The 12,167-nt window shown below is 47.7% G+C and overlaps 1 protein-coding gene across 5 annotated transcripts in view; it reads left to right on the top strand.

Annotated features, from left to right (window-relative positions):
• TMTC4 (transmembrane O-mannosyltransferase targeting cadherins 4) overlaps positions 1-12,167 on the top strand; it is a 186,343-nt gene that overhangs the window by 131,654 nt on the left and 42,522 nt on the right. The window contains exon 1 of one of the 5 annotated variants that reach the window (XM_075336703.1): positions 7,571-7,590. The exons of 3 other annotated variants lie outside the window; for them this stretch is intronic. The gene's annotated coding sequence lies outside the window, so the exon portion shown is untranslated. One more of the 5 variants, XM_075336701.1, reaches the window with a different exon arrangement.

Raw genomic sequence — 12,167 nt, 5'->3', positions numbered from 1 at the left:
GCCAAAGTTTTTCAATCTCAGTCCACCTGTTGTATGCCCAAAGGGACACCCAACAGGGAAACCTCCTAAGATGGGCCGCCCAATAGTATTTTAGGATGTCCGGGACAGAAAGCCCCCCCCTGTTTCTCCGAGCCATCAACACCTCCCTGGCCACCCTATGACGTTTGTTACACCAAATAAATCTAAGGATAGCCGCCTGAAGGGACTTCAGCTCCTTTATTGGTACCTTAACTGGGAGGGTTTCAAAGAAATATAATAATTTTGGGAGCAAGCTCATTTTAACCGCCGCAATGCGCCCCATCCACGAAAGAGGGAGGGGCAACCACTTGCTCAAAAGATTTCTCAGCTCTCGGAAAAGGGGGGGGAAGTTAAGGTTATAGAGGGAATCATAAGTAGATGTGAGGTTAACCCCCAGGTACTTGACCGCATCTGTCTTCCAACGAAACTTAAAATTCAAACGCAGGTAATCCAGGGCCACCGGGTCGAGATTCAAGGGCATTGCCTCCGTTTTGCTAGAGTTGATCTTATACCCCGAAAGGCTCCCGTACCTACCCAAGGTGCACATTAAAATTGGAAGGGACACATGGATGTTAGTAAGTGTAATGAGCACATCGTTGGCAAAAAGCGAGATTTTAAACGGTTTATTCCTGACCAGGACCCCCGAGATGTCTGGGTTGCTCCTGACCGAGGCCGCGAGGGGCTCTATGCATAGCACAAAAAGGAGGGGGGACAGGGGGCACCCCTGCCTGGTGCCATTGGAGATGAGAAAAGGCTTAGAGATGTGGAGGGGGAGTTTGATAGAGGCCGTAGGAGCGCTATACAGGGACTTCAAGGCCCGCATAAAGCCACCCGAGATCCCAAAGACCTCCAGTGTCTTGAAGAGAAAAGGCCACGCAAGGCGGTCAAAAGCCTTCTCTGCATCTAGACTCAACACCAACGCCTGTTGCTTCGTCCGATTTGCCACATCCACCAGGTCTATGACCTTCCTGGTGTTGTCACCCCCCTGACGGCAAGGGACAAAACCCACCTGGTCTTTATACACAAGTTGGGGCAACCATCGATTAAGCCTGGCCGCCAAGAGCTTGGTGAACATCTTCAAATCGGAGTTCAAAAGGGCTATTGGTCTATAATTAGCACAGTCCAATGGGTCCCTGGGTGGCTTGGGCAGGAGGATTAAATGGGAGTGTAGCATGGATGGAGGGATAGGGTCACCCTGAAGGAAAGAGTTAAACAAGGCGGCCATGTGTGGGAGGAGCTCCGCCGCAAACACCTTGTAATAAAAATAAGTAAAGCCGTCCGGGCCCGGTGACTTCCCGCCAGGCAGGGCTTCCAGAACTTGCTCCAGTTCCTCTGTAGTAATCTCTTCATTCAAAGCCGCGGCTGCTCCGCAAGGCAGTGAAGGGAGCTCAAGGGCCGAAAAATAGTCCCCAAGTGCCCCAGCCCCGCGCGAAGCCATGCCCGGGGGAACCGGAAGGTTATAAAGCTTGCTGTAGTAATTGAAAAAAATGTCAGCTATTGAAGCGGGGTGATAGTGGATAGTGCCCTTTTCGTCGCGCAGAGCCTGAGGGCATGAGGATGTAGCGCGCTCCTTAAGCTGCCTGGCGAGTAAGGTATGAGCCTTATTACTCCTTTCATAGTATCTTTGTTTGGAAAAGGTTAGCAATTTTTCTGCTCTGCCAATTGCCAAGTCTCTCAACTTTTCCCTAAGGCTGATGACTCTCCTAAGAATAGTCAGTGATGGGGCAGCCGCCAGTCTCCCCTCCTGTAGCTTAAGATGGGCCGTTATAGAGTCCCGCTGACTTGTGGCATTCTTTTTAGCCCTGGCGCCCTCTCTAATGCATAGTCCCCTCATCACTGCCTTGTGAGCTTCCCAGAGTGTTGCCGGCGACGTGACCGTGCCCGTGTTCAACTGAAAGAATTCGACCAGTTGCTTATTTAAAAAGGCCCTAGTGTCGGGATTTTGATCAGAGATTCATTAAGGCGCCAATGCTGAGGCCTAGGTCGAGGACCATCTTTCTTGAAGTCCATTGTGAGTGGGGAATGGTCTGACCACGTAATGGATCCCATCTCCACCCGCTCAAGACGCCCCAGCAGCTGTGAGTCAATTAAAAAATAGTCTATTCTGGTGTGCGTCTGATGCGGATGCGAGTAGAAGGAAAAGGCCTTCTCTCCCGGGTGGTCCACCCTCCAAGCGTCGTATAAAGCGCCTGATCTAATGAGCCTACGAAAGTCCCGGGACAAATTTTTCAAAGCACCCGATGGAGGGTGTCCACCCACAGAGAGTCTGTCGGCCACCTCCGAAAAGGGGATGTTAAAGTCTCCCCCCAACACCGTAGAGGCCGGTGCCAGTCCGCCTATCAGATCGAGTATTTTCTTAAGAAAGCGTATCTGCCCTTCGTTAGGTGCATAAATGTTGGCCAGTATGTGCGGGGATCCCCCCAGTTGGCCCTCCAGAATCACATATCTACCCTCTGGATCGCAGTGAGAACCCGTAATTTGTAGAGGACAACTGGAGGATATTAAAATAGCAACTCCCCCCCTCTTGGAGCCCGAGTAAGCCGAGTAATGGATGGGAAAGCGGTGGGACGCAAATTTGAAAGTGTTTGATTCCACAAAATGTGTTTCTTGGATAAAGGCTATGTCTGCACCTGATGTTTTCAGTTCCTGTAGCAGCAATTTCCTCTTACGGGGTGAATTCAGACCTTTTACGTTAAGAGAGATAATGCGGGTCATATCTAAAACTTAGAAGTAAGAAAAAGCTAATGGCACACCTATACCGTCGGGGGCATGACTTCCCCTGTGAAGCCGGCCAGAGGAGACGGTCCATACGACAAAGGGCCGCAGCTCCCAGGGACTCTAGAAGGGGTGGTACCTGAAAGGACACATAAGGAAAAAACATCGGGGAGGGGGGAAGACAAGGACAAACATAGAAATGAACATGAATTAAGAACATTAACCAAAATGCATAAACCTTAGGCATAGATTCCCGGGGGGTAAACCCGGAAGGGAGAGACCTAGAGGGAGGTTCCCCAACCCGTCTGGGCTGAGAGAGCCACCCACCTCACTCCCCAGTAGCCCTCCCACGGGGGTCAGTCCAGTGGGCACGGGCCCGTGCCTAAAGGAAACAAGGGAGGAAAAAAAAAAAAACAAACAAAAAAAACCTCAACCACTAACTCCAAGTAAGGGGACCGGGCTCCCGCCAACCCCCCTACCCCCCACGGCATCATTGTGGCTACAGCCCCCCCCCCCTTATGCAGCTCAACAGACCCAGAGGGCCGCAGATGACACAATGGACAGTCAGAGGCTTGCTGTAGAGAGAGTCACAGTATCACAAAGCATGCTCAGCCACTGGAACTCAGAGGGTATAAGAAATAGGCACCAACCAGGTTAAGGAGTGTCCTCAACGCCGAGCCGGGGAGGGGAGCGACCCGCGGCCCCTACCTCCTCTCCCCCCCAAAGCCCCACGCCCTCCACCCCTCACCTTGGACCACACGGGAGGGGGCGGACCTTCCAACCTTTGCAAGTCCCAATCTGGGATACAGACCGCTGGAATGTCCAGTGCTTCACAGAACAGAGTGGTATCTGCTGGAGTGCGAAGGGTCGCCGATTTACCCCCTCTGCGCGCTGTTAGTGCAAACGGGTAACCCCAGCGGTATGGAACCTGGTGCTCCTTCAGGCTCGTGAGGAGGGGTTTGAGGTGCCGCCTTTTCTGGAGTGTGATGCGAGAAAGATCCGGGAAAAGCTGGATTTCCTTGCCATTGAACACAGATACCGTGCGCCTCATTCTAGCCTTAGCCATGATCAGTTCTTTGGTGGAGAAGTCGTGGATGCAACAAATGATGTCCCGGGGTTGGGTGGATAAATTCTTCGGCTGTAAAGCCCTGTGTGCCCTGTCCAGCTTGATGATGTTAGAAGGGGGAGCGTCCAACACTTCATTAAAGATGGATTGTAGTATGGAGTTTGTGTCCTCGGGCCCATCTGACTCTAGGACCCCCCTCACACGGACATTGCAACGGCGTCCTCTGTTGTCGAGATCCTCTATGTGAGACTGCATATCCTCCATAATTTTTTGTTGCGATGTTGCCAGTTTGTGTAATTCTGATACATGGGATCTGGTGATGTCATGCTCTTCCTCCAGGGATTCAATTCTGCCAGACAATTGCTGCAAATCTCTCCTCACTTCAGCTATTTCTGACCTGCAAGTTGCTTTAACCTCATGTATGAGGCATTGAAAGTCCTCTTTAGAAGGAAGTTTACTTATGAAATCATGCATGTCCTTATAGAAGGTGTCTGGCCCTTTAAGGTGAGCACCTGCAGTAATAGACACTGGAGTTTTAGTCTGGTGCTGGGGAAGCTGGGGAAGTTGATCTCCACACCGAGGCCCAGAGGGGGGAAGCAGGCTGCTCTGTTCCCTGATATTACCAGCTGTAGCTGCAGTCCCTTCTTCTCCCGGCAGTGGGGAGGGCTGCCCCCCGACCTCCACCTTATCTCCCACAGCCACTATGTGCTCCTGGGCCTGCTGCTGCTGTGCCTGAGGATCCGATGCAGTGCAGGGCTGTTGGATCTGCTGCAGGGATTCCTCCACTCCCCCCTGTGTCCCCGCTCACCCACTCCTCCTTCTCTTGCTGCTTAGCAGGCCGGGCCAGTGCCTCCATTTCCCCTCCATGTTCCTGGAAAGATGGCGTCCGGGCCTCCCCTGGACCCTGTTCCAGGCCCAAGAAAGTATCCAGCGCCGTGGTGTGCAGCGGGGGGGCCACCGATGCCTGCTGCGATGGTTTAATCCTCCGTGGTCCCATCCTGAGAGCCGGTGAGTAGGTTTATGCTTATGATAAGTGCTGATTTAGCTGAGGGTCAACAGGAGCTCCTCTTCCCCACGTCCACTCAGCTCAGCATCCTGGACACGCCCCCCGTTTGAGATGTAATTTTTGAGGGACAGCCGGGTCTTGGTAGATTTTACAGTGGTATAATAATCCTTCCATTTCAATATAATCGCTTGTACAGTGCTTCTTGGGATGTTTAAAGTTGTAGAAATCTTTTTGTAACCAAATCCGCCTTTAAACTTCTCCACAACAGTATCACGGACCTGCCTGTTGTGTTCCTTGGTCTTCATGATGCTCTTTGTGCTTTAAACAGAACACTGAAACTATCACAGAGCAGGTGCATTTATACTGAGACTAGATTATACACAGGTGGCTTACACCGATTACAACTCAAAAATATCTCCCGGATCCGTGCTTTTCTTAACCAAGAATCTTCAAAAACATTAGTGCATGCCCTCATCATCTCCCGCCTCGACTACTGCAACCTCCTGCTCTCTGGCCTCCCTTCCAACACTCTTGCACCCCTCCAATCTATCCTAAACTCTGCAGCCCGCTTAATCCACCTCTCCCCTTGCTACTCCCCAGCCTCGCCACTCTGCCAATCCCTTCACTGGCTTCCCATCGCCCAACGACTCCAGTTCAAAACATTAACCATGACATACAAAGCCATGCACAACCTGTCTCCTCCCTACATCTGTGACCTAGTCTCCCAGTACCTACCTGCACGCAACCTTAGATCCTCACAAGATCTCCTTCTCTGCTCCTCTCTTATTTCCTCTTCCCACAATCGTGTACAAGATTTCTCCCGTGCATCCCCCATACTCTGGAACGCTCTACCTCAGCACATCAGACTCTCCCCTACCGTGGAAAGCTTCAAGAGGAACCTCAAGACCCACCTCTTCCAACAAGCCTACAACCTACAATAGCCCTCAGCCCAGTAGACCACTGCGCAACCAGCTCTGTCCTCACCTATTGTACCATCACCCATTCCCTGTAGACTGTGAGCCCTCGCGGGCAGGGTCCTCTCTCCTCCTATACCAGTCTGTCTTGTACTGTTAATGATTGTTGTACGTATACCCTCTTTCACTTGTAAAGCGCCATGGAATAAATGGCGCTATAATAATAAATAATAATAATAATAATCATCATCAGTCATTTACGATAACATTGGATCATTCAGAGATCCTCAATGAACTTCTGGAGTGAGTTTGCTGCACTCAAAGTAAAGGGGCCGAATAATATTGCACGCCCCAGTTTTCAGTTTATTCTTTTTTACAAAAGTATAAAATAAGCAATAAATTTCATTCAACTTCACAATTGTGTCCCACTTGTTGTTGATTCTTCACCATAACATTACAATTTTTATCTTTATGTTTGAAGCCTGAAATGTGGGAAAAGGTCGAAAAATTCAAGGGGGCGAATACTTTCGCAAGGCACGGTATTAATTTCACACCACTTTACGTACATTGGCAACACTGCCCCCATTGGGGCTTACAATCTAGAGTCGCTATTAGCATGTCATTGGAATGTGGGAGGAAACTGGAGTACCGGCAGAAAACCCACGCAAACACGGGGAGAACATACAAACTCCTTGCAGATGTTGTCCTTGGTGGGATTTGAATCCAGGACACCAGTGCTGCAAGACTGCTGTGCTAACCACTGTGCCACCCATGTTACTGGGTGGACATACATATTAATGGGGTGTGGGGGTATACAGCACCGGGGGGCATTCAGCGCTGGAGGTGGGCATACACGTTACTGGGGTGAAGGTATACAGCAGTGGGGGGAAACAATACTAGAGTGGGGCAAACAGCACTGGGCGGATACGCGTTACTGGGGTGGGGGCATACACCTCTGGGGGGTCATACACATTATTGGATGGGAGGCAATCAGCTCTGGGGGTGGGAGCATACAGCATGGGGGGGTTCATTTGGCTTTGTGGAGGGCAAACACTTTACTGGGGTGGGGGAATACACGTTACTACAGGCTCGGTGTCAGCACCCAGGTGAAAAATCAAAAGAATCATATGTTAAGAGGCCAAAATGGTTGAGACGCAGGAGTATAATGGAACCGACTGGGTGCGTGGGCATAGAGGGATGCTGGCGCTGTGGCTCCTCTTCACATGTGAGACAAGAGCGCATTGCGCGCCAGCTCCTCCCGCAGATGGACTTAAATGCACCTGCACACAGTGTTCAGCAGTGAATGCTGCATGTCAGTGCTGATATAAAGGGCCAGTAGCCAGCTAGCCCTGTTCTCACCCCAGCATGCATGAAAAACGGATTGAAAAACCACAGCAAATGCATTAAAAAACTTGTGTTTTCTGCCTAGAGATGAAGAAATTTCTGCAAATAAAAAGCGCACATGTAGCCAAAAAGTGACAGTGGTCAGAATAGTAAGATTGTGCCTGGTCAGGAAAACGAAATCCGACTTTGGTGCTAAGGGGTTAATATTGTGGTCTTATTACCGACCAAAGTAGGTTATTTGGCTGAAAGTAAATAATTTTCCCATTATCCCGATTGAGGAAATAAATAAGTCATTATGTTCCCAAAAAAGAGAAGATATGATACAATACAGCGGCAACAGAATAAAAAGCTACAGAAAGCTAGTTATGGCTCAGAATGTGGCAACATGTCACTATCCGCCCGGTCCTGATGGGGTTAATGTGCCCTCCAGGTCCATTCTCCCGCCCAAAGTGACATGTGGCAGTAGAGAAAAGTGTGCGGGCCAGTGAGCAGAGGAGCCGAGCACTGGTGGCCATGGGTATAGCACGGTACGGCTCCACCGTGACACACTGCACGGAGCCCGGGCTGTAAACCTCGGCCCGCGCTGCACCATACCCCAAGCTGCGCTCTCCCTCAGCGGCTGGTCACGTGGTGCCCGTAGGAAGGAGGAGGAAGTGGCTGCGGCCTGAGGAGACTCTTCTCCGCCGTGAGATTTGGGTAACGATCTACTCTGTGCTGCACTGACCCGTGCCCTGCACTCTGCCCTCACCTGCACACACTGCACCTACTGATAACCGGGAGAGCAGCCGCCCACGGCAGTGACTTTCTCCCTTCACTCTTTCCTCGTGCACTATGCACCTCACACACAGTGACTGCTTCCTCATGCTCTGCACCTGAGCCCCGGTCTATCCTGGCGATTTGTGTAGCTGCCATTATGTCTGGTGCGGGTTTCCTACTCTGAAGGAGCCATGGACTGTACCTGGATTCTGATTTTAATCTTTGTGTCCACGTTGCTTTTTACCTGCTTTTTTGCTGCTTTTTCAACTGCAGCGTTTAATGCCAAAATGGATGTGTTCTGCTTTTCAAGCTTAGTCTATGGGAATTTGGGTTTCTTGTGCACACTTTGCTGTTCAAAATGCTGTCTTTTTGTGGCAGAAATTTGGGCAAAAACTCAGCTTTGCAGTTCAAAACCCAAATGGCAAAAACAACTGACATGTTGCTTCTTTGAAAAGCTGAGTATTTGCCCAAATTTCTGCCACAAAAAGACAGCATTTTGAACAGCAAAGTGTGCACAAGAAACCCAAATTCCCATAGACTATGCTTGAAAAGCAGAACACATCCATTTTGGCAATAAACGCTGCAGTTGAAAAAGCAGCAAAAAAGCAACGTGGGCACAAAGCCTTACTCTCTTTCCTTACTCTCTTTCCTTACTCTCTTTTTGGTGGTGACCATCTTTGCAGACGGGCACAAGAGCGCAGTGTACAGTCCCGATCCATCAATCCATTTTTCTATGTAGCTAAAGCCGGGTTCACATCACAGTATTTGGCACGACACTGGCTCTGTCATGGTTGCCATTTGAAGTCCTGAAAATAAAGGGGTTCAGGCTAGTGATGGGTCATTAGGGATCGATCCTAGACAAACAAAACTGCTCCCTGCTGTGGAGGACAGAAGCCGCCACTAAATTCTATTAATGGCTCTCACGGTGTAAAATTACGCTGTTCCAAAGATGAAAAACCAGTCCATCGGAGCCAAACCCTGCCCACTGATCAATTGATTGGTTACTTGTAAGTGGGTGTGGTTTAAACCGTGGGTGGAGTTTTAGCCACATTAACATCATTGTACATAGGTTTACCTGGGGTGAACTCATATTTAATAGGGATCCATTTAGGGACTAAAAGAAACATCTTTTTTGGTGAGTGGAGCTAAGTGAGCCAGATCACCAAATACGCCAGACTGCCAATCACTAGTTCAGGCGCATTCACCAACGGAGTCGCCTTGTGTTCATCTTTTTGAGACGGGTACAAAAATATGGTCAACTTTGTTCTTGATCCCACTTCTCAAAGGCCAACACTGCCGATAATGATATCAGACAAAGGGATTGTCGGCTGCATTAAAGGGGCAGTGCCTGAATCGCTTGTTTCAGGGATTCACAACAGAGCCACAGCCTGTGCCAAGTGCCAAATGGTAATGTGAACCCGGCCTACCTTCCAATTAGGAACAGGAGCAAAAATAAGAGCTGATCACGTTCTGTAATAATAGTGCAGTGCATGGAATCCAGGAGTGTTCAGGCAAACGGATTTCTGGCAAAATCAGAACACAAAAAGAAAAATGTCGCCACAGCCATGAAATGTGAGATGGAAAAACTTTCTTCTGCATTAAGACATGGATTAAAAAATGTAGAACCACATCATGTCTATTGCTTTGGGGACACATACTGGATATTAACTGTTAAAGCCACATACACACATGGCATGAACTGATTTCTAGATCATTCATATATGTATAATGTGTTCTTATGTTTTCATTTTCATAATGAATTTTCATATGTAGGCAGTATTCTAGTTTTGTAATTCTGTGGATTTTTTTCTCCTTTTGATTCAATTATGGAGATCACATGATATGTCTTCCCTTGTAAACGTGTGATGTTTTTTGATTGGTTTATTTCTGTTTAAATACCTTTCCCTTAGGCCGGTTTCACACATCCGGCTTTTCGCCGGTTTGCCAGTTCCAGCGCACGCCAGTACAGTGTATACAGTACAGTAGCATCGCTGTAACTTCCGGGTCACATGCTCTGGTCACATGACAGCATGTGACCGCAGCTTGTCGCGCTGCCACTGTACTGTATACACTGTACTGGCATGCGCCGAAACCGGCAAAAAGCCGGATGTGTGAAACCGGCCTCAGTCCCTTGTGTCATCCTGTGACTAAGGGCATTTGTCGTACTGGAAATGTGTCAGGAATGCTGGGTACTATGTGGTTCTACATTTTCTAATACGTGTCTTACAGAAAACCTGTCAGTTGCAATATGCACCCAGAACCATGAGCAGTTCAGTGTGTATATTGCTAATCCCTGCCTAACCCTCCCAGTCTATAGTAGCATAGATAAAGAGATCTTAGAAAAAGTACTTCTAAAAATCCTTTGGTATGCTAATGAGCACAGGGACTAGTCGCAAGGGTGTTATTTCCTGCCCACAGGGGTCGTGCTAACATGCTATTCAATGCCCATTGCCCAGCGTCTTCAGCGACGATGCACGTACCTGTGTCTGTTTGCACAAAATTTAAAACCATATGTTATTTTGAAGAATTTGGCACATAGAAAGTCAACAACTATCACAAGAGAAAAAAAGAAAAGGGACTTAAAATAATGAATCAAGGATTATGGGCTTTTTTGCTTATGTAGAAGTATGGACACTGGTGGGAAAAAAAGGGAGTCATTTTTTTCAACCCCATTTGTGTCATGTCAAAGGGGTTGTCCAGGTTTGTAGACCAAAAAACACCCTCTTTAAATATTATTATTAAAGGTTAAAAGTCAATATTACTGCGAGAAGAAACTACTAGAATTATTCTTCTATTCAGACCAAAGTCAGGTGAATAGGATACAAAGCACACACATCTAGTGCATGGAGAGTGGGGTATAGCTTATGTAGGCTGTCGTCTCAAATGTGATATGCCGTACTAATGGTAAGTAATAGGACACAAGGAGGGAAACGGGAGGTGGGCTAGCTGAGGCTAACTATACCCTCCTTGTCTTCTACATACCAGCAGAGGTGCTCCATAATTTTTTGGTTTGGGTGCCCCCCCGCTCCGCATCAGCTACCCATAATCTATCCCTGATACTATTGTTGCAAAAAAATGGCACCTGTCACCAAAAATACACACGTGCCAACACAGTCTCAAGTCAAACAATAAGGTATAAATAATCTCCATCAATAGGATGATAATAGTTACTCACTCACACAGCTACACAGCAATAAAGCTGCCGTGGCCTTCATAAATAGACAGTGAGTGAAAAGAAGAGACTACACAGAAACAACATAAATATGCTGCAGGCCTAAAAATACCAATATCTAAGATCCCAGCCAAGGGTAAATTATCTGCTGGGATCTTCCAGAGAAGTTTCCCCCTCATTTCTCAGGGTTCATTAGGGGACATTCAATGGACTGATAGTTCCGTGGACATAAAAGCCAATCTTACAATATGCTCCTATAACCAAAGTAGGCACTACAATGAGCCAGATGAGCAGTCCCCAAGTTGAGACTGTCTTAAGCCCGTAATGCAGTGACGGGATGCCTCGCAACTGGATGTTTTACACTCCTCACCAGTCACATGGAGAGTGGTGCAAAAAACAGTTTTATCCATTTAACGCTATGTTCACACAGTGCGTTTTTTCAGATTTTTTTTTTTCAGCAGCAAAAATTATTTCTTGGCAGTAAAAAAGCTGCCTTATTTGTTGTGATTTTGTGCATTTTTGATGTCATTTGTCTACAGTACATGTTTTTGTTAAAGGGAATCTGTCACAAGGTTTTTTCCACCTAATCTGAAAGCAGCATAACATAGGGACAGAAACCCTGATTCCAGCGATGTGTCACTTACTGGGCTGCTTGGGGAAGTTTTGATGATAATCTACTGATGATTAAACAGTGATTTTATTAGAGGACTACTTGGCGTGCTGCCAGGTACTTCAGCATATTCATGAGCTCTGTATAACTGCTAGATCTGCAGGAGAGGGAAACATTGATTTTATCAAACGCCTCAGTAAGTGACACATAGCTGGAATCGGGGTCTCTGTCTCTTCATTATGCTGCTCTCAAATAGGGGAGCAAAAACCTGCTGACAGATTCCTTTTAAAGTTAGAATATGTTGATTAGTGGTCAAACTACTCCGTGCGCAGGACTTCAGGACATACCAGCAAGTCTGATCGGTGAGCTGGATTTTTTTCTTTCTTGTGTCCTTTTAAAGTTAGTTGCATTCACCGAAAATGCAGCAAAAAACAAAGCTGCGTTTTATTCCCTTTCATTGCTTTCAATGGTGAAAAAAGCAGTAAAAACACTGAAAGAACTGACATGCTGCTTCTTTAAAAAATGCAGCAGTTTTCAATTGTAAAAAGCAGCTTTTTTAGTATGTA

Source organism: Anomaloglossus baeobatrachus, chromosome 2, assembly GCF_048569485.1.
Source record: "Anomaloglossus baeobatrachus isolate aAnoBae1 chromosome 2, aAnoBae1.hap1, whole genome shotgun sequence".
Taxonomy (NCBI): Eukaryota; Metazoa; Chordata; class Amphibia; order Anura; family Aromobatidae; genus Anomaloglossus; species Anomaloglossus baeobatrachus.
This window is presented reverse-complemented; position numbering and strand designations above follow the sequence as displayed.